Genomic DNA, 23,680 nt, shown 5'->3' with positions numbered 1-23,680 from the left:
CAAGGGTACCAAACTACCACTAGAGTTTATATCCTATTATAGTGAATGGCAAAGAGGCCATTGCCAAGAGAGAGACAGCCTCTGATATAACCATTGTAAAGCCTGCGATGGTTACAGAGGAGCACTATTTGCCTGGGCAGTCTACTCCAGTCAGGGCTTTGGGAGAGATCCCATTCCAAGTACCTTTGGCTGGGGTTCACCTTGACTGGGAGGGTGGAAAAGGAAGCCAGCAAGTAGAAGTGTTTGAGGATATACCTGCAGATGTCCTGATAGGGAATGATTTTGATAGTGCAGTACCCTGTGCTTGTGCAGTCAGGCTTGGAGACAAGCAGGTAAGTCTGGTAGCCTGGAGGAGACCCAGACAGACTGCATACTTGCAGTCAGGCCTGGTGAGGTGGTTACTTCAGGGAGGGAGCTACCCTGTAGCAGTGAGACTGAAGGTGAGCCACAGCTGCTTGGGAGTACTGATGGTCCCTTGGACAGAGTGACTGCAAAGGTAGAGGTGAGTAGTAGTACCCTGGCTGACAGTGAGACACCACTGTCAGAGGATGCCAGACTTCCTGTGGAAGGGGAGCTGGGAAGGGTTACAAGGAGAGCATTGATACAGGCTCAGCTCTCAGACCCTACATTGCAAGCCTGAGGCAGGTAGCTAGGGAGGCAACTGATTCTCAAGGAAAGGGAGAATCTGTATACCGGGACAAAGGGTTACTATACAGAGAGTGGACCCCTGAGGGAGGGCTAGAAAGTGAGAGAGTACAGCAGTTGGTAGTGCCTAGAGCCTACCGTCTGGCACTTCTAGCCATAGCCCATGATATTCCCTTTGCAGGTCATATAGGCATAAAACTTATAAAGAGGCATATTATACCAAACTTCTATTGGCTTGGAATTTCCAGAGATGTAACAGGGTACTGCAGGAACTGTGAGCAGTGCCAAAAGCTAGGCAAGGAAAGAGACAAGGTGGGAGCTTATCTGATGCCTTTGTCTGTGATTGAGGAGCCATTTCAGAGGGTAGCTATTGATATTGTGGGTCCTCTGAGTACCGCAAGTTCCAATAGGGAAAAAGTATATCCTAGTGGTAGTAGATTATGCTACACGATACCCTGAGGCAGTGGCTTTGTCCTCCACTGAGGCAGGGAAGGTGGCAAGTGCTTTGTTATGAATTTTCAGCAGGGTAGGTTTCCCAAAAGAACTACTGACTGACAGAGGTGCCAATTTCATGTCAGACCTGTTGACTTGTCTTAGGAAGTCCTGTGGGGTGAAGCACATGAAAACCACCCCCTACCATCCCCAGACTAATGGTCTTGTTGAGAGGTTAAACTCTACAATCAAGTCCATGCTACGGGTATTTGCAGATCAGTTTAAGAGGGAGTGAGACAAATATTTGCCCCATCTGTTGTTGTACAGCGAGGTTCCCCAGGAATCCACAGATTTTTCACCCTTTGAGTTGCTGTATGGGCATAGGGTGAGGGGACCCCTAGATTTAATTTGAGAAACATGGGAAGGTGAGTGCAAGTCTCACAAGGAGTCTGTTGTGGCATACATCCTAAAGCTCAGGACAAGGCTCAGGGAACTCATGGGCTTGGCCCAGGAGAACCTGGCACAAGCCCAACAATGGATAAAGGTGTGGTATGACAAGAATGCTCGAGCTAGAGAGTATGCTGTGGGGCAGCAGGTAATGGTTCTCATTTCTGCCAGACACAACAAGCTGTAAGCAGCTTGGGAGGGACCCTACAAGGTGGTAAGAAAGGTAAGTGATGTTAATTACATGGTGGAACTGCTAGGCAGAAGGCAGGGGCACAAATTGTACCATGTTAACATGATGAAACCTTTCCATGATAGGGAGGCCCTTGTGCTGAGCATTTGTTGTGGATTGCAGAAGGAGTCTGAGGGAGATCTGGGACTGATCTCCTCAGTGAGGCTTGGGCTGACACCTCAGTGGAAGGGGTAGCAATGTCCCAGCAGCTATCTCCAACCCAGGTTCGAGAAATCCGAGCAGTGTTGCAGGAATTCGGGGGCATGTTCATTGGGAAACCAGGGTGCACACACCTGGGGCAGCACCAGGGGATTACAGGATGTCAAAGGCCTATTAGGCAGGCCCCTTATAGAGTGCGTGAGAGAGTCAAACAGACTCTGAGGGAGGAGGTACAGGAGATGTTGGAACTAGGGATGATTCAAGAGTCCAACAGTCCCTGGGCCTTCCCAGTGGTGCTGGTGCCAAAGAAGGATGGCAGCACCAGGTTCTGTGTGGACTACAGGAAATTAAATAGCCACACAGAGTCAGATGCTTACCCCATGCCTAGGACAGATGAGGCCCTAGAGCAGCTGGGTAGCACTAAGTATCTTACAAACATTGATCTTAGCAAGGGTTACGGGCAGGTGTCCTTGACTCCCAGTGCTAGAGAGAAGTCAGCCTTTGTGACTCATTTTGGCTTGTATGAGTTCACAAAGATGCCCTTTGGGATGAAGAATGCCCCAGCAACTTTCCAGAGGCTGGTAGATCATATCCTAGCAGGAGCAGGATGGTTTGCCCTTGTGTACCTAGATGATATTGCCATCTACAGCCATTCCTGGCCAGAGCACCTTCAGCATGTCAGGGAGGTGGTGGGCAGACTACAGAGGGCAGAGTTGACCATTAAGCCAAGCAAATGTCAGGTGGGTATGGCAGAGGTCTCCTATGTAGGACATAGAGTGGGGAGTGGTAAGATAAGGCCAGAACCTGCCAAAGTGGAAGCCATTCAGGCATGGCCTGCACCTGTTACTAAAAAGCAGGTGAGGGCATTTTTAGGGACAGCAGGGTACTACAGAAAGGTCATCCCCAGTTATACTACCATAGCTGCTCCCCTCACACACCTGACAAGGAAGAACAGGCCAGATAAGGTAGTGTGGACCCCAGCATGTGAGCAGGTATTCCAGAAGCTTAAAGAAGCTTTGGGTGGACCCCCTGTGTTAGCCAGTCCAGATTACAGCAAATAATTTGTTGTGCAGGTGGATGCTTCGAACCATGGGGTGGGGGCTTTACTTAGCCAGATTTCTTCAGTGGAAGAAGAGCACCCAGTGGTTTATCTCAGTTGTAGGCTCCAACCCAGGGAGGAATGATATGCAGCTGTAGAAAAGTAATGTCTAGCCATAGTGTGGGCACTGTAGAAACTTCAGCCTTATCTGTATGGAAGGAAATTCACTGTTATGACAGATCACAACCCCGTAACATGGTTAAACAGAGCCAGCCAGTAAAATGCCAAGTTGGTAAGATGGAGCCTGGGGTTGCAAGCATATGATATGTCCATGGAGCACCACAGTGGGATTTGCAATGCCAATGCACATGGGCTCCTAAGACAGGTAACGGGGTAAGGTATACTCAGCTAGACCTAACTCTTTCAAGCAGCATTTCTCAAGGGTCACTTGAAAAACTATCTTGATTTCTCCAGGGGGAGCGATATGTGAAGATTGGGTGAAGATAGGTGAAGGCTACCAGCCTAGCCAGACAGAATTTTGGAGATAATGCTGTCATCTGTAAATATTCATGTAAACCACAGGCTTGTTGTCTTAAATGGTAAAAATATTGTTACACGTGGAACTGAAAAAAATGTAACAACACTGCACTCTACTGACCAAGTAAAACATGTTGTGAACTTTGATGTAAACACGGCTCCGGCCAGTCTAGATGAAGGAATTCTTGCTTTTGATTTAAGGCCAGAGTTAATGACCAGAATTTGCATGCATAAATGTCCTTTATTGCTCTGTTTTCTGTCCAGAGGTGAAGAATGTAAATGTAGTTTCTGTTAGCCTGGGAACCCAGGGAAGTGTGAAGAATGATGTAATGTGAACCAGGAATGTGATTTTAAAAACAGAGAGAATCAGAGAGCATTAAGCATTTTTGTCTTGACCATCCAACTCATCAGCACTGTCTTGCTCTATATGTAAGTTTATCTTAGACTTGTGTTTTCTCTTAGAAATAGCTAGAAACTACAAAGATTAGTCTCTGTTTTTCTGTCATGTCAGAACTGTACTATTGAATTGTTTTAAGTATTTCTCTGTGATCTCTGAGCTCTTCACTAGCACTGTGTAGTAAAAAGTATTGCCTTGTGTTTTGACTATTTATTATTAAATATTTTTAAACCCTTTCAACTGTGGCTGTTTTTGTAGAGATAATTTAAGCTCTTTAGAGCACTTGCATGGCTTTGGTAAAATTGTACACAGCCACTCTAATAGCGTTAGCCCTGGGCTATACTGCCAATTGGATAATAATATTGCACAGTAATAATTGGACAGCCTTTTAAGGGCCTTTGAGTAGCTAATAAATATTAGTGGGTAGTGGCAGCTAGTACTACCGTATAGTCTGGGGAAAAGGGGCACAGCTGGAGAACCTGTGCCAGCCTTCCCCAGGAGTGTCTGTGTGGTTGTATAAACTCTTCTCAAAGTGTGTGTGTGTGTGTGTGTGTGTGTGTGTGTGTGTGTGTGTGTGTGTGTGTGTGTGTGTGATACTTGGGCAGGGACATGAAGCACTTGTTGGATAGAGAGCGTGCTGGAGGTTTTAGCTTGCCCACTAGGCTGAGATATGGACCCTATAGCTGTGCCAATGGGGAGTCTTATTGGGGACCTAGCGAGCAAGGGACTGACCAGCTCTGGACTGACTCGGATCTATGTGTGCTCTTAAGGGATATTGCAGTTCACTGTGTGTATTTGTTATCCTTTCCTCCTATATGTGATGCCCATCACTGGTGTTAGTGGTGAGGACTGAGGATCCATGATTGCTGGGCCAGGGCATGGGTGTCTCTCTCACACACACACACACACACACACACACACACACACACACACACACACACACACACACACACACACACACACACACACACACACATGTATTACCACAAATAATGATACATTTTGCTGTAGGGTTATTACCTGTTCCCTCTTTACAGAGAAAAATTGCTATTTGGGCAGTTGTATCCTGTAAGCAAAAATTGAAAAATGGCAAATGTGCTGAAATGTTAGGACACAAAATACCTCCTAGATTTTTCTAATTGTTGAATAAAGGTTATTTTGATTCTGAAACACTTTAATATGTTATGAAACAAAAGAAACAAATTCAATTATATAAATGTGAACATTTTTAAAGTGAAATCCAGTCCTTTGCACTGGGTGCAGGCATGATTTGTCTTGAACATTACACTTTTTCATAAAAAATGTATTTTGAGTGTCTGAAAACGTGCTAAAACTTTAATTTGTTAGTCAGTAGTGCTAATGCAAATAAAGAAATAAATTGTTTTGTGGCTTTGTTCCTAGCAATCATTTCATACTTTTAGATCAAGAATTTTGAATAAAACCAAATATAATGGAGACTTCCAAGGTGGGTGCACATTGAGTAACAGCTTAATTCTAGCTCTAGTGTGAAAACAGAAACTCAGCAGAGAAGGCCAATAGACTTGGGTTTATGGGTAAATTTCAGTAATTGGCTAGTAAGTATACTTCCTGGATTCACAGGATAAAAGAAATACAGAGGACCTGGAAAAAAAACAGTTGCAAAAATGAGGAAGAAACAGTGACTAGGGAAAGTTCTGTAGCTGTTCAGCAAAAAGCAATGCAACATGCAGACATGAATTCCAGTAAACTACATGTAGATATAACACAACTGCACACAGACCTGGTTAAAATAAGCGAAACACTGATGGACCATATCAACACAAACAACAAAAGGCTGGAAAAAATGAAAGAAGCTTTAAACAAATATTCAGATGAGGTGATAAAGTTGCAAAAATCAGAGGTCAAATGAAGAAAAGGTTGTCTGAATATGAGACTGCTAAGGAAGAGATGTTTCAAAAAATAATAGAAACTGAGATTTTCAGCTATACCAGAGAAGCTGGAAGGAGCAGACTGCATTTATTTTATGAAAGCATGATAAGCAATTGGACTGGTATTGCACAGCAGGAGTTGTTAGTTGAAAGGACACATTGTGTGTATGCTCCAAACCTGGCTATGAGAAAGAAACCTAGCATTTTAATAGTAAAGATGCAATCTTACCAGCAGAAGTAGTTGATTTTGACAAAACTATGGCAGAAGGACAAAGTACTAAAAGTGGGAGACAGCAGAGTGTTTGTGGAGAATGATTACTCATTGTACACCAGGCAGAAAAGAAGCAAATTTATTCCACTATACAAGGAATGTCGATATGCAGGTGTGAGATTTAAACTGCTGCATCCAGCTGTCTTCAAAGTATTCTTCCCTGGAGGAAAAACACGTTTGATGAAGTACTTGCTAAGGAGCAAATACAAAAGTTTGTTGAACAAAAAGTGAGCTGTGAAACAGAAATACGTATCTTCTTGTTCTTTTGGTAATAAAGACCACAAACAGACTGTACCTGTGATAACTTTTCCAGTGTTTCACTGGAAAATGGAGTGAAGGAAGAGAGCATGAGAGTTGACTGTAAGAATTGAGAGTACATTGGAAATGAAGCAGAGCCTGGATTTGGGAGATGGAGATGAACAGTAATAAAACCAGTAACTTATGTGGTATTACAACACAATAATTATATGTGTGAAAGATGACAGAACAAGACAATCTAGAAATATTGGACTTTTTCAGAATTTGTTGGACTTGTGGGGGACTCTAAAGCATATGCCCTACTTTGTGTCATTATTGTTCAAAAATGCTTTGGGGAGGGGAAGAGGAGGGAAAAAGTTAAATGTGAGTAAAGAAATGTTTTTCTTACTAGCACTATTTTTGTGGTGTATGTTTTTTTTCATGCTATTAAGTTCTCTCAGTTATTTTTAAATGTAATGGGGATTGTATACAGATGCTTATGTTTTTTTTTTCTTTCACCCTTCTCACTTTCTCCTTATTCAGTTTTAAGAAATATATGCAATGCAATGAAAAAAAAGCCTGGTTAAAAGAGCATGACAAAAATGTGCCTTTTCTCAATCTTGCATGGGGAAATGACTTGATTAAAGACCTTAGAGTGATTTAGTAACAAATTTTAAATGTAAGCAAGTAAATGAAAAAGAATATTGAATATTATGAGTTTTTTCCTAACAAATACATGCATGCTCAGTAGCAATTCTGCTACTGGTCTTCATGTTTCCATGGAAACATTCTGATAAAGAGAAACTGACTGCCTGGTTCTCATGTGTCCATGGAGATAATCTGATAAAGAGAAGCTGGCTACAGGTTGGTGGATAGTGACTGGCTGAATAAAAAGAAATGAGAAGAGGAACTGGCTAGGAAATAATGTTCTCTGAAAGCATTCAGAGGTTTTCCTAGCTGGGAGAGCTATAAAGAAAAGACAAAACCAATTAGCAGTTAGTAGAAGCACAGGCTGCACCATGAGTCTTTGTTTATGTTTAACCTTTTTAGGTTAACTCAAGTCTGTCAGTGTGGCTGTCAGTTTGGGACTTTTGTTCCTATTAAGAGGATAAAACTTCATGGTGGAGAAGAAAGAGATACTTGGAAACATATTTTCTGGGAATGTGGTGAGTTGGCAGACTTTAAGGATTCCCTGCAGGGTGCACTGTCAGAGATGCTGGGTGGGCAGATAGGTGTGATGAGGGAGATGATTTTTCTGAGCTGTGATACAAAATCGGAATTGCCTAGACATGGTAAGGCCTTGCTGTGTCTAATTATGGTGGCTGCCAAAAAAGCAATTACTAGAAAATCAAAATCTAAACCAACTGTATTAGAAGTAGTGAATATAGTAAGAGAGATAAAGCAACTTGAACCGAGATCTTTAAAAAGCAGTAGCAGCAAACTAAATAGGAAAAATGGGAATTGTGGGAACAATACATGCAGGGGAGGAATGAGTTTTAAAAGAAGGCAGGACTTAAATGAGCTATGCAATGTTTGACTGAAAATGATCGGGTAGATTGTAAGTGATGTATAATGTCTGCAACTGGGAGTGTGTCAGTATGGTTTGTGATGTAAAATACTTGCAGCTAGGATTGTGTTGGTGTGGTTTGTTTTCATTTATATAACTGTATGATTGCTTATGTCGTAAGTGGCTCACCGATAGGACCCACAAGGTCAAAATAGGCACTACCACCTCCTACAGCAGACCTGTCACTTATGGTGTTCCCCAGGGATCTGTCCAGGGACCCCTACTGTTTGGCCTCTACTTCTCAGAGGTCCAGGCAAAGACAAAGGACCTGTGGCTGACCAAGTTTGCAGATGACTGTAAGTTGGTTGCTGTCATTTACTTCTCAAATGGTGTTAACATACTGCAGGATTCTCACAGCAACAAACGGCTGGTCCCAAAGTCATGGCCTTAAGTTAAATGCAAAAAATGTATTATCATACCATTTGGCAAAAACATGGCCCCTGCTGATTACCACATCAGTGGCAACTCCCTAAGCACACAACATGTCATGAGATACCTGGGTACTTAGGTTGACAACAATCTCACATTCGACCATCATGTAGCGGCAGTGGTCAGAAAAGCCTTTTAGCTGGTTCATCTCATAAGTAAAGGGGTTACATCCAGAAAAAAGGAGTTTATTACCTCTCTGTATTCCTCTCTCATTAGGCCTATAATTGAGTATAACTCCCCATTTGGTGTGTACCTCTCGAAACACATGCACCAACTGGAAAGGCCTCCAACACCTGTCTTATGCATACAGGTTCAAATCACTATCACTCTACTTAGTATTTTCCCCAAAATCCTACAGATCTCACCATTGTATCTCATTAAAGCAACTCATTGGCCTTAATACCCCAAGCAGCTACTTTTATCACAACTCCAAATCACTCACTCCATCCTATACAAACCCACAGCCTGCCCCTCCCTCTCATCACTGGTCTCATTCAATACCCCTTCCAGACCTCTCAGAAGCTCTGACCAACAGCTGCCAGCCATTCATAAGCCTAACAAAAAAAAACACGGAAATCTCTATATAACCATAATGTCTCCATAGCCTGGAATAGACTACCCACTGACATTAGAAGTATCGCTAAAAGTAACCATTTCAAAAAGCAACTAAAACTACTATTTCTAGATTCGTGGATCTGTCCATGTCAGGATCCTACCTAAAACCCCCATCCCTTCCCAACAATATGTCATTCAACTGTCAACCCTCCTGCCTATATAATACTTCTGTTTCTTCCTTTTACCCTTTCTTCTCTGATATATTCTCTCTGCTCTTGTTGATATATACATCCTATCTTCCCTCTTTTTACAGTGTATTTATGCACTATGTAAACTTGAGGTTCATACTATTGCACTATACTAGTATTAAATCTCCAACTTCACTTTTATTTGGCTATTTTCCTCCTGTACTGTCCTTGGATTACTAATGACCGTCTAGATATGTTTTTCCCTAGGTAAATCAATGCTGTATTTCACTCAGTTATGCTTACTTCCTGTAAATTGTAAACTCGGAAGCTGTGTTATGTACACCAATCATTGCTTGTCTTGTCATACCATCACTTTCTATGTTTTTTTCACTACAACTGCTATGTATTGTTAAGTTAGATAGCATGTTTTTATTGTATTCATTATCAAGATATGTACTGGAGCTTTTCTCCTCGGGTCTCCACTGAAAATGGGCTTCTGGCTCAGCTGGACTAACCCGGTTAACAAATTTCAGTAAATCATAAATAAAATAAATAGGTGATCTGTGTCTTGCCTACAAGGCAATATCAGACCCTGCCCTACTAGAGATGCTCCATATCTGTACATCTAACTCCTTGAGCATTAGCCACTCAAAAGGCCTAAATCTAAAACAGGTTTGTCTCTCAGAAGCTGCCCCTCTCTGGAATAGACTTCCCATACATGCCAAACAGAGTATCTCACTGACCCTCTTCAAGCACAATCTTGATGAGTGGATGGGAAACCACAAATTTATCCCAGGGGTTCCAATTTTGTCCTTTATTGACAGGGGAGACAGGTGCTGACTGAGGTTTCTTTTTTGGGGAAAACTCTTGGCTAGGCTTGTAAGGGCCCCAGGGCCATTAGCCTAGTAACCTCCTATGATTCTACAATCCTGTAACTGATGGTTTAATGAAGATGTTTCTTTTTTTAAAAAGGGGTAGGAATTGAATAATTTATGTAAAGTTGCTTAGATTATATGATCTGTGGCAATATAAATGAAGTATAATGTTTGTTAATGTGTTAATATAGTTTGATTACTTTTATATAAATGTAAATTTGCCTATGTCACAAGTGGATAATTCAATAAGGGTGTGTTTAAAAAATAAATAAATAATGGGGGAGGGGAGGCCCAAAATCAGGACAAATTTTGAATGTTGCTTTTATAAACATAGAAAATGGCTAGAGTAACAGGCTTTCATTAGCATTCACTTTTTTGAAGGACATAGGTTCATAGGTTCATAGGTAGGTACTAGGCTATCGGCGCAAGGGCCTACGTAAGCCTAGCCAACAAGGTTCCCTGGCTTATGCCACCAAGAAAGTTATTTTCCTGTGCCACTGTTGAGCAGAGACACAGAAGTGATCCCCGGGGTGTATTTCCTACTTCCCATCCACTCATCAAGATTTTTCTTGAAGAGTGCTAATGAAGAACTTTGCTTGACATAGATGGGTAGCCTGTTCCAGAGTATGGGAAGTCTCTGGGACAGGAATCTATCCCTCCAGCATGTCCTGTTTATTGTGGTGACAAGGTTTAGGTTTCAGACATGAGGTCTGAAAGTCAAATATCTGTTAATATTTAGTGACTTCAATTCTCAATGATTTGTCAGACAACAACAAATTTTAGACACAAAATATGAGGCAAAAATATGAACATTCTGCAAAATTCTGGATAGTTAACTGTTCCAAGTCCGACAGTGGAGGTATAATGTTGATAGCTATGGGAGTGTGCACTCTTACTAATCACGTCAAAACCTGGGTGCGTGTTGACTTTAATTGCTTATTTTCCAGTTTTGTCTTAGAATATTATGTCATTGTAAATGCTGAAGTGCCGACTAATGTTTTGTCTTAGAATATTATGTCATTGTAAATGCTTAAGTGCCGACTAATAAGAGTAGAAGGGTGAATTGCTGTTCTTGTACCCTAGGAGGTAAGTATAAAAATCCAGATTTCACAAGGATGTGTATTCAAGAATGCTAGCTAGGCATAGATATGCAGCGTATCACATCTGGACTAAGCCTAAAATAATGGGAGGACAGATGCCCAAAAACAGGGACAGATTTTAAATATTGCTCTTATGATCTTAGAAAGTTGTTAGAATAACAGGATTTGAGTTAGCTTGCATTTTCTGAAGAATATAAAATCAGAAACTCAAATGCACGCTATTATTTTGTGACTTCAATCCTCAGTGATTTGCCAGAAAACTACACATTTTATGAGGGACACTCCAAAATATGAGGCAACAATCTTAAATTCTGTAAAAATCTGGACATTTGAGCATTATGTCTTCATGCAAGTATTTTAGCAGACCTTGTAATTTTGCTAATTAACTTTTTTAACAAATGACTTCAAAAAGACAAGCCTCCCAAAGAATGTCAGAAAACAAATGTGATTCTGTCTTACAGCAGTGGGTATAAAACCTAGTCTGGAGCTTATCACTAGTGAAGGACATAGTTTAGAAAACTTAGAACCCAGCCCAAAACAATGTAGGCTCACAACAGAAATATCATGAGAGGCAACCAGGATATTAGATTGCAGAGAGGTTATGTCCTTGCTATCTTCTTAATGAATCTACCTCTTATTACTGAGACATAGTACATTTTTCATAACTTTCCCGAAATTTTTTACATGTCAACAGCATGTACCTAATCTAAGGGAAAATTCAATCAATATGAAATGAAAAACAGGAGGTGTACTACTTCCAGATTCTTTGGCCTGTAGTATATTTTTATGTTTTTTCTAGCCCCATTACCTTCTAACAATCAAGCCAATTTCCCAATCATTCCCCATCACAGAGGTTTGAACAATCTGTGGCATGCCTATCACACAGGTAGACATCTATCAGGGGTGTTTTCTGATTAAGGCCTTTATCCCTCCTCTTGAGTCAGGGACATATGACCCATGTAACAGCGTGTGTGTGGGCGGGGGGGCAATGTGCCTTCTCAAGCACATACATCCTTGTTTATATCTGCTGATGAGGAGTACCACATTTGTTTCTTGATGAACCACACATATCCCAAGAATGCCCCCAACTGTCTCCTCTTCCTCCTCTGAGTGATAGTGATACTGGGTGGCTCAATGCTGCCCACACCCCCAGAATGGGAATGCTATTCTTCTCACAGCAGCTTCAGTAAGTGCCTGAGCTGCTAACTGAACTCAGGTTACCTGTGTCATAATCAGGGCTTTATACCTTACACCAACGGGGTTGGTTCTCTGGCACATCTTTTACATCAGAGTAGGAGCATATCTTTTCACAACCAAACCTAGCCAAAATTCTTAAACAGCAGTGAAATGACAATAGCAAGAATGCTTTAACAGATATGACCCTTTATCTGACAACCAATGTAATTTCAGATGAAGTCAAAATACTATAACTATTTGTTGGCTCTTAACAAATTTCACCCTGTATATTAGAAATGAAGGACTCATTAACCAAACCATTTGACCTTGTTGATCTTTCCTTGCTAACTGTCACACTGTTTGGGATCTAGTATTGCAAGTTCTACTACTCATCTACCAGTGTTTTGACAAAATAGGAATGGTCAAGTTGTATTTATTTATTTATTTATTATTTATTTATTTATTTTTTGTTGTTGCTCATTCTTGTGTTTCATCAAAGCCCGACAGTCAAAAAAATAAGCACACGAAACAATGGGTTCTCATAGCTCCCCATGTTGTCCTGCCATGAAGTTATATATTTGGGGATAGTGTAGGATGCAGTTGTGCAAGTCTCCCCACAAACACACACACACACACACACACACACACACACACACACACACACACACACACACACACACACCAGAACACTGTTCTTGTATGTTTTTAGTTGCAGACAGTGCTGTGCAACATTGACTATTACTTTCTGCAGAACACGTTCTGATGAAAGTGTATGATCTGCTAAAGTGGCTCCCCTTGTTAATGCAGTGGTATAGAAAGAGATTATCAGTACGAAAGGCAAGGGTTCAACTGTCTTGCAATCAGTATGTAAATATGATACATTTTAGGGGGGGCAGGAATGGCATAATGGTATACAAGGTACAGGGTTTGATTCTGACCTCTGGTTATTGACAAGGCTTGTAATAGTCTGAAAACTGATAGCCTGTTATTAACCTATGAACCTATGAATTGTAGCCAGGAATCTTAAGCATTTAAGCTAGAGACTGCTTTATCAAATGTGTGTAAGATTATTTTATACCAGTGCTCTTTCATTTAATTTGTTTGAAATTATTTATTTATTTATATAATTCAAAATGGTTTAGTGGTAGAATTTTTGCCTACTACGTGGGAGGTTCAGGTTCGATTCCTGGCCAATGCATTAGTTTTAAGTATTTAGATTTTAGCAAATTTAAGGCTTGCTTATGTTTTAATATATGCTTTTAAGGGTGCATTTTTATTAAGCGAATTTTGTATATTATAGGTATTTTAACTACCAAAGTATTAGAAAATTATATTGGCAAGTAGTTTCTTATATAATTGTGATGTGAACTATCGATCCATACAGAAGAGAAGTTTGATTTACATTTTACTTCTATTGGCTAGCTTGAGCTAATGATATTTAGGAAGGTGAAGTCTGACTTACATCTTTACCTTTATTGGTTAAATAAAGTTCATTAGAATAATCAAGTACACTGGATGATAAAGTTGCTTGTATAAGCACCTTTATTGGTTAGGCTAAAACATGATATTTACATATTATTTGTCATTGGCTGATAGAAGCTTTATATTATGTCGAAGTGGTTTTTGAATGTGGATCTGAAGAAGGCTTTAATAGCTGAAAGCGCTTGTCCTCTGTATTTCTGTTTGTTGTTTTGTCGCTATCATAGTCTTAAATAAATTGTTTAGTCAAGTTTTACGGTGTGGAGCATCGCTTATCTTTTGTTTTTAGTTGTATTTTGCTGAGCGAGCTAAATTGGAGCATCCTTCTACTGTTTTTTTTTTTATGTTTAAGGTAACCTCTCATCTAAACCTGCATGATCAGTAGGTGTTGCTGAATAAGATTTGCTACTTTATGATCCTGGCTCCAAGACATCAAAACTGCTGTATCATAATGAAGAGCTCAGACTGGCTACCTGTGAAGTAAAGGTCTGGATTTCTGCTTTCTTTGTTTAAACTAGTCTTTACTGACTGCTGACCTCCCGTGATTAGGAAGCTTATTGTCAGGGAGAAGTAGTCCAGTCTGAGATCTAATATGGCTGAAGCTGCACACAGCATTTGTCCTATAACCATTATACTTCAAATTGACAGTGTTTTCTCCTCAGTGGAACCAAATGCATGGATCCTTCTCCCATCACATTAGGAATACAGAGACTCTGTCAATATTCAGAAACAAACTGTACATATTTCTAACAGTGCCAGCTGGCAGTGCAGAAAAGTACCACCAGTCACATAACACCTGATACTATTCTACAGTTCTAACTACAAGTCTTACACTGTTGAATATATCCCATTCCTGTCAATGTCACTGTACATCTACTTTACTGGTCTAGTTTTCATACAGTATGCTTACCAACCTGGCACATGACATTTGACTGCAGTTAGGGACTCTACTGCGAGCTGTGGAACACGTACTGCAATCTGCTTTTGCCTTCTGCTTCATTCACATCCCTTCATGCTACATTCATCACCTTTTTCCATTTATCTTATCATTAATGTCTTTTCCCCATCTTCCAGATATTGTTTCAGATCACCACGCCAGTTTCTTGACTGAGCAGTAGCTGTTGCCTAATCTTATCAGACTATTAGATAAACAGATTCTGCTGTCCTTTTTCCTTATTGTGACTGCATGCTGCCCCTTCCCCCTTTCCTTAACCTGGAGGCATCCATGTAGACTCATCTCAACAAACAAATATGTTTTGGTTTTGTTAACACTTACATCTGAATATTTCATTGTGGTTGTTGGATAATGACTCTTGCATTGTTTCAGCTTTGTTGATGATTATGGTGATGAATAGCAATTCATATTATGTAATCTACACTGCTCATTTGCATTCTTTCAACTATATCTATTGAACTGTTTTTTGTCATTTGTCATCTTCTTTTCCTTCCTCCTCTTCTTCTTTTTTTTTCTGCTGTAACCTAATTTGTGGCTGAAATGGTTCTGATTTAGTTTAGTTTGCTTACACAGTTCAACAAACAAACTAATATTTTATTATGCAGGCAAAAGAGCTGATTCACAGATTGTTTTCAACAATAACAATAACTTGGACCAGAGACACAAAAGCAGAAACATAAGACTGTACATAACATATATATACCTAGTACTCATAAAGCACACAGATGCAATTAAATGCAAAGATATGCAGTCACATGAAATAATCAGGCTGCTTGTAAATACGACATTTGCAACATTTACTTTTTCTTTCAGCTGTGCCTGTTAGGGTTTGCCACAGCGGATCGTCTGTTTCCATTTCTTTCTGTCCTCTGCATTTTGATGTGTCACACCAATTACCTGCATGTCCTCTCTCACCACATCCATAAACCTTATCTTACGCCCTCCTCTTTTCCTCTTACCTGGCAGCTTCATCCTTAGCATCTTTTTCCCAATATACCCAGCATCCCTCCTCAGCACATGTCCAAACCAACGCAATCTTGCCTCTCTGACTTTGTCTCCAAACCATCCAACCTGAGCTGACCCTCTAATATACTGATTCCCAATTCTGTCCATCCTTGTCACACCCAGTGCACATCTTAGCATCTTTAACTCTGCCACCTCCAACTCTGACTCCTGCCTTTTTGTCAATGCCACCATCTCAAAACCATAAAACATAACTGGTTTCACTACCCTCTTGTAGGCCTTCCCTTTCACTCTTGCTGGTACCTGTCTGTCATAAATCACTCCTGACACTCTTCTCCCACCACTCCATCCTACCTGTACTCTCTTCTTTGCCTCTCTTCCACAATCACCATTACTGTAAACTGTTGATCCCAAGTATGTAAATTCATCCACCTTCGCCAGCTCCACTCCCTGCATCCTCAACATTCCTCTATCCTCCTTCTCATTCAACACATATATTCTGTCTTAGTCCTGCTGACCTTCATTCCTCTCCTCTCTAGAGCATATCTCTACCTCTCCAGGTTCTCCTCAACCTGTTCACTACTCTCACTACAGATCCCAATGTCATCGGCAATCATCAGGGTCCACCGGGACTCCTGTCTGATCTTGTCTGTAAACCTGTCCATCACCATTGCAAACAAGAAAGGGCTTGGAGCTGATCCTTGATGTAATCCCACATCCACCTTAAATGTATCTCAGACCTCAACACTGTCACACTACCCTCATACATATCCTGTACCACTCTTGCATACTTCTCTGCCACTCCTGGCTTCCTCATACAATACTACAACTCCTCTCTAGGCACCCTGTCATATGCTTTCTCTAAGTCTACAAAGACACAATGCAACTCCTTCTGACCTTCTCTATACTTCTCCATCGACACCCTCAGAGCAAACATTGCATATATAGTGCTTGTTCCTGGTGTGAAACCATACTGCTGCTCACTAATCATCACCTCCCTTCTTAACCTAGTTTCCACTACTCTTGCTCATAACTTCATGCTGTGACTGACCAGTTTTATCCCTCTGTAGTTACTACAGCTCTGCACATCACCTTTATTCTTAAAAATCAGTGCCAAAACACTTCTTCTCCACTCCTTAGGCATCCTCTCATTTTCCAAAATTTCATTAAACAATCTTAGCTGGACCAACTGCCTTTCCATTCTCCATCCTGTTCATAGCTGTCCTTACTTTATCCTTGCTAATCTGCTGCACTCTCCATAATACTCAAAGCAGCAACAGCAAAAGTTCTCCAAAAATATACCACAAAAAAACAGTCAGAGGGTGGAACAAAGAAGCAGTTTTAATCCATCAATTCTGGTCCTGGTACCTCAGCAGTTCGCCTTCAATGGAACACATTCAAGTACTTACAAATTCTCTTTTTATATATTTATCAATAAAACAATTAGTCAATCAATTACTCAATTCAAACATTTTTAACCCTGTCAAAGCTGTAACAAAATCCAGCATATATAAACAGTGAATATTACAATTTTTTATCACAATAAATATTATATTAATTTTAACTAATTCATGTCCTTATAAGTTACAAATATTAATACTACATAAAATATAATATACACACTAATATGCACAGTTAGAAAAGAAATAAAGTATTACAAAATTCAAATTTGTTACACTAATAAATTTCATCCACTTTCTAAATTCATTCCAGCAGGAAATAATGTGTGATACCCTATAATCATCCTTTGTTCAAGCTTATTCAGAGCAGTTTTAAAATTTCCTATGCACAAATGAGGTCTTAGGTTCATAGGTTCATAGGTTTATACTAGGCTATCTGCCCTAAGGCATTTATAAGCTTAGCCCAAATTTTTGTGGCTTACGCCACCCCTTATATGAAAAAATACTGTGCCCATTAGTTTGTTGTGCCTCTGTCCAGCAGTGACACAGAGATGATTCCCGGGATAAACCTACGATCTCCCATCCACAGGTCAAGATTTCTCTTGAACAGAGCCAGCGAGGTGCTCTGCCTCACATGGATCGGGATTTTATTCCACAGCATAGGGAGTCTCTGAGTGAAAAATCTATCCCTCCAGCACGTCCTATTTATATCCGTGCTAAGGTTTAAGTCGCTTGCTCTAGTGGTTTTGGTGGATTTGGATTTTTTGAGGTGGAGCACGTCCATTAATTCCGGGTTGGACATGGCCTTGTATGTCAGGCACATGTCACCTCTGAGCAGACGGTATGCAACTGAATAGAGCTGGAGTTTCTTCAATCTGGCAGCATATGACAGATTTTGGAGTCCCTTTATCCTTTGGTGAGGAACTTTTGGGGTCTCTCCAATTGCTGCAGATGTCGGGTGAGATACATCCCGAATGGGGCATTGTACTCGATCATTGGTCTGATAAGTGAAGAGTACAGGGGAACAATGACCTCACTAGATCTGGATGTGAATCCTTCATGATCAGGTGGGCAATGTAGAAGGTCTTTCTAACCACTTTAGCAACGTGAGTATCAAAAGAAAGGCCACTGTCAACCTGGGTCCCCAGGTCCCTGATAACCTCTTCTGTGCTTAGTGGATTGCCACCTATATGGTAGCTTGGGGTTACCTTGTTTTTCCCGAAGGGTATGACTATACATTTTTTGGCGTTTAACTTCCGGCCATGGCTCTGGCACCAGCTATCTGTTTCCGTGAGTCCCTTCTGAAGGATATCCGTGTCCGATGCACTTTCCACTATGACACCCAGTTTGCAGTTGTCTGCAAACTTTGTCAGCCAAAGTCCTCCCATGTTGGCCTGTACTTCTGAGAAGTAGATGCCGAACAATAGGCGGCCAAGGACCGAGCCCTGTGGGACACCACTTGTGACCGCTTGAGTCTGACATAGCGCCAGCAACTCTAACCCTGTGGGTTCTGTCCTTCAGCCAGTTTGCAACCCATCTTGTGACATATGGGTTTACATTTAAGCTGGTAAGTTTTTCTACAATACCCGAGTGGGGTATTGTGTCGAAGGCCTTTGCAAGGTCAAGGTAGGCTGCATGGACTGCCTTTCCCTCATCAATGGCCTTGGTGACTGTTTCAAAGAAGTCGACCAAGTTCAAAAGGCATGATCTGCCCTTGACGAAGCCAAACTGGGTCGGGTCCAATGTCTGCAAGTCCCCTATATCTTTGTTTATGTGCTCCATTATGATCCTCTCCATAGCTTTGCAGACTAGACTTGTTAAGCTTATGGGGCGGTAATTACCAGGGTCCGTAAAGGCACCGCCTTTGTGGAGTGGGACCACAGTTGCCGTACGCCACTCCTTGGGCACGTATCCTGTGGTAAGGCTGAGATTAAACAGCTGACTTATGTGCAGGTTTAATTCCTCATTTAGCTCGTGTAGCACACAGCCGGGGACACCATCCGGTCCCATTGATGCTGCGTTTTTAGCTTTAGAGAGAGCAGCTTTCACCTGCGCATTTGAGATGGCTGGGAGGCTACACTCTGCTGGGATAGTTATCTCTCCTTTAGGGGGAGAGTGAAGTTTGCACTGAACCTGTCTGCCAGTATGTTGGCAATGTCTGTGGGTTCAGTGATTTTTGTATCATTTTGGACTAATTCTGAGCATATATGGGAGTTTCCACCCAGGTTCCTAACATAGCTGAAAAAGGCCTTATGATTGTCCTTGAATCCATGGCAATTTTTCTCTCAAAATTGGCCTTAGTTGATTTTATGAGTGCTCGTATTTTTTACTAATAATGATCAGGGGTGACTTCCCTTTTATGGATTTTGTTCTATCATGTAATAGCTTTCTCCTCTTATTGTAAAGTTTGTTAATGGCTGGGGTCCACCAGACTGGACGTTTGCCCTTTGTGGAAAGAGTCTTGGTTTTATTTGGGATTGCCTGATCCATGCAGTCCTGGAGGTGTTCATAGAAGGCATTTGTAAGGGCTTCCGCAGCTTTGGTTGTGGTTTCCACTGGCTCAGGGCCTTGAAGGATACCACATCAGTCTTGAGTAGTGTGAAGTTTGCTTTAGAGAAGTTCTTCACTGTGGTCTTTTTGTTTGGGGTGGGGCGGGATGTGGATTTCCAGTCAGATTAGTTTTTGACCAGATCGCAGCAATGAGGGATATACTTCCGTGTGGAGCATTTTTCCCATGTTCGTGATAATGAGATCTAGTATATTTTCTCCTCTCGTGGGAACAGTGACTAGCTGTTCCATGGCATTTGAATTTATGAACTCCAGGAACCATTGGGCTAGAAAGTTAGGGCTTGAGTAATGTTCCCAGTCTATATTCGGTAGTTGAAGTCAGCCAATATGATGGTGTTTGGAGATACATTTATACCCTCCAGTGTCTTCAGGAAGGCTGTGTGGGGTTCCTGAGTTTGAGAGGGTGGCCTGTAGCATGCTACAATTTGTAGAGCAGTTTGCCTATGGTTAGTTGCACCTGGATGGTTTCAAGCTTGCGTTGCCACCAACCTGAGGTGTGGGTATCCTATATGAATATGGATACATCCCCTCCTTTTGTGGTGTGGTCCGGGTTTTGGGGCCGGAACGCATGATATGAGGTAAAACTTAATAGTGCCGGGTGCTCTCAGGAGCCTTGAACCAGGTTTCAGTTACAGCACAGACATCGATGTTCTCCATACTGAGAAGGGCCTCGAGTGCGTGCATTTTGAGATTTAGACTTCTGGCATTGAGCAGCATTACCCTCAGTTTCTTCCCATTTTGTTTTCTAGGGTGGTAGGTTTAGAATTTGAGCCTTGCCTAAAAGGCACTATGGGGGTGGCAAGAGCCTTAGCCAATATCCGAATCCTAGGGTGACAGGTGCAAGCCGTCCCCTTGAAGCAGCGTGGCTTGTCAAGCATGTCATCCCAGGCAGACAGACATTGATCCCCTTTGAATGACACCAGACATTAAGCCAATTGTTAAAGCTGATCATCTTGTCTCTATATTGTGGCATCATTCTTGGTGAAGGAAGGATACTGCTCAGGGTCAGGGTCATACCTGCCTGGGCTACATAATCAGAGAGCTCCTCTATGTCTCTTTTCATGTAGTCCAGGGAGGTACGTCTCAGGTCGTTCACACCAGCATGGACAATGACTGTGTCATATTTGTACTTGCCGTGGAGTGACCAGAGTGCTTGTGTTATGTGGCGGATTCTAGCGCCCGATAGGCAGCTTACTGTGACCCTCTCCTTGTTCAGCCTGGTGAGTGGGACGTCAGTGTGTCTGACTATGGAGTCACCTATGACAAGTATGTTTGGTGTTGTATTTGGCCTTAAGGGCTGTGACTGCTTTGCACACTGCTTTTGTGGTTTATGTGTTGCTTGTGGGGTGTCTTGAGGTAGCAGTTGTTTGCAAGTACACTAAATCTAAATCCTTCACTATTACCATTATGTGCGTTGCAAAAATGAGTGGCTACTGGGCTCTCCATGTTACTTCTCCTAATGTCACTCAAATGCTCCAAAATCCGAACCTTAACCTTCCTAGTAGTCTGACCAATATACCACATGGGAGGGGTACAATCACATCCCAGAATGTACACTACACCAGAAGACATACAATCAAATCTCTCAAATGCCAAATATCTCTTTCCATTTATTTTAACCCCATGCATATTTTTGATTTTATCACAAACTGAGCATCGGCCACAGCTGTGCATCCCAACATTACTATCAACCGAGGGTTCCAATTTCCTATTTAGTATTTCCTTTAAATTGGGATATCTTTTATAAGAGAAAGTAATGTGTTTTGGAAAAAGACGGCCAACTATTGGATCTTCACATACAACATGCCACAACCCTCTTATGATTTTCTCCATAGTATCTGAAAAAGTAGAATATCGCAACACAAAAAATATCTTATCTAATTCAACTTTGGTGTCACAATAGTGACTAATCCCATGTCTATTCCTCCTCGGTGTCTCACTTCTACACAATTTCTCTTTAATACACCCTTAAAAGCATATATTAAAACATAAAACTAAGCCTTAAATTCTGCTAAAAATCTAAATACTTCAAAAATTAATGCACATTGTTGTGGAATCTTAAGCATTTAAGCTTAGAGACTGCTTTATCAAATATTGTGTAAGATTATTTTATACCTCAGTGCTCTTTCATTTAATTTCCATTTGAAATTATTTATTTATTTATATAATTCAAAATGGCTTTAGTGGTAGAAATTTTTTGCTTATACCACGTGGGAGTGTTCAGGTCTCGATTGACATTTCTGTTTGTTGTTTTGTCGCTATCATAGTCTTAAATAAATTGTTTAGTCAAGGATTTTTCTCGGTGTGAGACATCACTTGTCTTTTGTTTTAGTTGTAGCATTTGCTGTGCCGAGCTAAAGCTGGAGCATCAACTTCTACTGTTTTTTTTTATGTGTTTAGGTAACTCCTCTCATCTAAAACCTGCATGATCAGTGGGTGTTGCTGAATAAGATTTGCTACTTTATGATCACTGGCTCCAGAGACATCCAAGAACTGCTGTATCTCATAATGAAAGAGCTCCAGACTGGCTACCTGTGAAGGTCTGGATTTCTTACTTTCTTTGTTTAAACTAGTCTTTACTGGACTGCTGACTCCTCCCCTGTGATTAGGAAGCTTATTGTCAGGGAGAAGTAGTCCAGTCTGAGATCTAATATGGCTGAAGCTGCACACAGCATTTGTCCTAGAACCATTATAAAAACCCAAAAAGCACAGGAAACCTGTGTAGAAAGCCACCAAACACTCGAAAACTGCTGTCCGTGAATGTAATTTACATTCAGAATCACCAAAAATCTTAAAGAAAATTAAATGGTAGTCTTCAGTGCTTTGATACACAAAGACATGAACTCCAATGAGGAAAAGATAATGCTTAATTTGAAAAACCACAGATAAAAACAGCGCTTTGCGCCTGGTTATCCAGAGGCTTTATCAGAAGTTACAAAGTGTAGTATAGCCATCTCCTTCTATTTATGTCATGGGATAGGGCCAGTCAATCAATTCAATTAACCACTCTAAAGCCATAACAAGAAATACAACTTGTTGTTTCTAAAGGTATGAATACCATATTAATTATTTAATATAAATAACTTTAACTTCGAGTATAAATTGTGTACTGGTCAATGGATAATAAAAAGTATATATGACAAAATTCTGTATCAAAATACTTGCATATCACATTTGTATTGATTGAGTCATGATTTTTTACATGATTTTTTATATGATTTTTTAAATGATGGTTATTTATTTTATCTTTTATAGAATGATGTCTTATTGATTATTTAATCAATTATATACTCTATTTGTTAGAGTTTTTAAACTAGTACATAGGAAAGACAAATGTGATATGCAAGTATTTTGATACAGAATTTTGTCATATATACTCTTTATTATCCATTGACCAGTACACAATTTATACTGAAGTTGTTATTTATATATAATTCTCAATAATGGTATTCATACCTTTTAGAAAAACAACAAGTTGTATTTCTTGTTTCATGGCTTTTTAAGTGGTTAATTAATTGATTGACTGGCCTATCCCATGATATAAATAGAAGGGATGGCTATACTACACTTGTAACTTGATAAAGCCTGGGATACACCAGGCTTAAAAGCGCTTGATTTTTATCTGTGGTTTCTTTTCAAATTAAAGCATTTCGGGTCTTTTTCCATTGAGTTTGTCTCTTGGTATCAGCACTGAAGACTACCATTTAATTTTCAAGATTTTGTGATTCTGAAAATGTGTAAATTACATTCACCCGGACAGCAGTTTTTCGAAAAGTGTTTGGTGGCTTTCTACACAGGTTTCCTGTGCTTTTTGGGTTTTTATTTGTTCCTTGGCAGTTCCTAGAACCATTATACTTCAAATTGACAGTGTTTTCTCCTCAGTGGAACCAAATGCATGGATCCTTCTCCCATCACATTAGGAATACAGAGACTCTGTCAATATTCAGAAACAAACTCGTTCACATATTTTCTAACAGTGCTAGCTGGCAGTGCAGAAAAAGTACCACCAGTCACATAACACCTGTGGGATACTATTCTTACAGTTCTAACTACAAGTCTTACACTGTTGAATATATCCCATTCCTGTCAATGTCACTGTACATCTACTTTACTGGTCTAGTTTTC

The 23,680-nt window shown here is 40.6% G+C and overlaps 1 protein-coding gene across 1 annotated transcript in view; it reads right to left on the bottom strand.

Annotated features, from left to right (window-relative positions):
* The window catches only part of LOC122816562 (E3 ubiquitin-protein ligase RNF216-like), a gene marked incomplete in the record, with an annotated part of 2,262,287 nt that overhangs the window by 1,490,096 nt on the left and 748,511 nt on the right, over positions 1-23,680 (bottom strand).

The sequence above is a fragment of the Protopterus annectens genome, chromosome 12.part0 (assembly GCF_019279795.1).
Source record: "Protopterus annectens isolate FY-2018-M chromosome 12.part0, PAN1.0, whole genome shotgun sequence".
NCBI lineage: Eukaryota > Metazoa > Chordata > Ceratodontiformes > Protopteridae > Protopterus > Protopterus annectens.
The sequence above is the reverse complement of the archived record's forward strand: the minus strand, read 5'-3'. Positions and strand labels throughout refer to the sequence as shown.